Source organism: Rhinoderma darwinii, chromosome 11 (assembly GCF_050947455.1).
Source record: "Rhinoderma darwinii isolate aRhiDar2 chromosome 11, aRhiDar2.hap1, whole genome shotgun sequence".
Lineage (NCBI taxonomy): Eukaryota > Metazoa > Chordata > Amphibia > Anura > Rhinodermatidae > Rhinoderma > Rhinoderma darwinii.
Genome location: NC_134697.1, coordinates 18,732,022 through 18,734,610, shown reverse-complemented (window position 1 = coordinate 18,734,610; position 2,589 = coordinate 18,732,022).

Sequence of the window (2,589 nt, the reverse complement as noted above, 5' to 3'; positions counted from 1 at the left end):
ACCTATTTCTTCAACAGACAAAGCGAAAAACCGCAAGCTTTTTTTGCCGAAAGACGCATCAAATAAACGCGTCACAAAAAAACATTTATTTTTGTCTCCCATTGATTTGGTTTTTGAGGTGAACGCCCCAAGATAGGACATGTCGCTTCTTTTTCCCATGAGCGTTTTATTTTGCTCGCTGGAAAAAAACGCCTCCACCTCCTATTGAAATCAATGGGTCAATTTTGACCCTTTTTTTGCGGCAAAAACCTCCATGTGAACAGGGCCTTAAACTCTTCTGCTTCAAAGACAGCTAAAAATCAGGGGCTGTATTCCCTTGAAAACAGCTCCGTTATTTTCAGCCGTTTTTACTTGTGCGTATGAACATAGTCTAAGTTATAACTAGAAGCTTGTGGATAAATGTGATTTGACCTGTCACCAAGACAGATTGCCTTTAGAATAGGGCATTTGCCAAAACTGAACTAGTGGTCACATATGCAAACACATGGGAACCTGCACTGAAAATCACGGGGACAAAATAAGTCCTGCCTCCCAGACTCTAGAAATAGAACTCCTCTTGTGTCTAAGGAGTCGAGGCTGGAGATGTCACGTGACTCCCACAGTTCTGCAATCAATATTGATTATGCTGCTTGAGGGGTTACCCCCTTGAGGACCCGAAAAACATTTCCATATTTGCTTCCTTGCAATCCGACGGTCATAGATTTTTTTTATCTTTGTCGACGTGGTTGTATGAGACTGTTTTTTGCATGATGGGCTAAGAATTATGTTAACATTATTATATGGGTTGTGACACTAACAGCTCATGCACATGACCGTTGTGCCACTCTGGCCGTTTTTGATGCCATCCGAGTGGCACCCGATAGTCTTCACGGATCCATTCACTTTAGCGGGTGAATCGGGTCCGTGAAAAATGATCCGAGTCACTGATCTGAGGAAAGTTAGGACATGTTCTATCTTTCCTCGGATCACTGATGGGACTCGGCCGGCGCACACTGAGCGTTATGTGTTTATGGAATCTGCATATGTTACGGTTTTGTGACGTTTATTCAAATGGTTATTGTTATGTTGTATTGTGTTTTTGTTTTTTTTGCAAATTTATTTTACATTAACCCCTTAATGACCGGGCCTGAAAAGACCTTAATGACCAGCTAAATTTTTCTGTTTTTGCTTCTCTGCCTTCCAGCAGTCATAACTTTTTTATTTTTTCATTGACGTGGCTGAGGCCTTGTTTTATGTGAGAGAAATAAAAAAAAATTTCCACGCAGTTTGGGGGTAAACATTTATTTTGATCCCGTTCACGTTTCACGCTAAATAACCTGTTAAATTAATTTGTCAGGTTATTACGGTCGTGTAGATACCTAATATGTGTAGGTTTTTTGTTTTTATGTAATGCGGGGGCAATAAAATATATTTTATGCAAAATAGTGACTTTTATTTGGGACTTTCTTATTTATTTATTTTTTTGTTACTTTTTTTTTTTAATCCCATTAAAGGGGTTGTCCCAAGTTGACTCAAATTTTTTTTTTAAACATTCTAAGCAGGAAATGAATTTTAAAACATTTGCTGTTAAAAAAAATTAAAAATTCATTTCCTAAGTGCCTTTTTTTTACACTTGATAACTCAGCAAGTGCTGGTTATCTTTTCTAAAAAGGGGCATGAGCGGCTCGATGTCAATCAAGCCGCTCCGCTCTGCAGTGTGCGCGCTCCCGATGTTGCTAGATACTGTAGTTCTAGCAACATCGGGAGAATGTTCGTCTCAAGCGGGCATGGTAAGCCAGATTGAGACGAATTTACCGTGAATGTCAACTACACTACACTACACTACATTCACCCCGTTTCGGCAAACAACTTCTCCCCCCCCCCCCCAACCCAACCCTGTCACTACATGTAATTCTTGTACCCGCCGCATCGGTGGTGCATCAGCACCCGGCGAACAACTAAAAATATATAAAAAAAATAAACTCACCTAAGACGTTCTAACGGCGCTCTGAACGGTCCCGTCACTTGCCATCTTCCTTCTTCTTGGTAACAATGCGTTGTGGCGCAGATGACGTAATCATATCAGGCCCACGTGATTACGTCATCTGCGCCCACCGCTCTGTTATTGTGAATGGGAGAAGAAAAGTGACGGGACCGTTCAGCTCTTCGTGGGAACGTTTGAGGTGAGTTTATTTTTGTATGTATGTTGTCATGTATGTGTATATGTGCATGTATGTTTGCATGTATGTATGTATGTATGTTTGCATGTATGTTTGCATGTATGTATGTTTGCATGTATGTATGTATGTTTTCATGTTTGTATGTATATATGTGCATTTTATGTTTGCATGTATGTATGTTTCCATGTATGTATGTTTTCATGTATGTATGTATGTTTGCATGTATGTATGTTGTCATGTTTGTATGTTTTCATGTATGTTTGCATGTATGTATGTTTGTATGTATGTTTTCATGTATGTATGTTGTCATGTTTGTATGTGTATATGTGCATGTATGTATGTTTCCATGTATGTATGTATGTTTGCATGTATGTATGTTTTCTTGTATGTATGTTGTCATGTTTGTATGTTTTCATGTAAGTATGTTTGC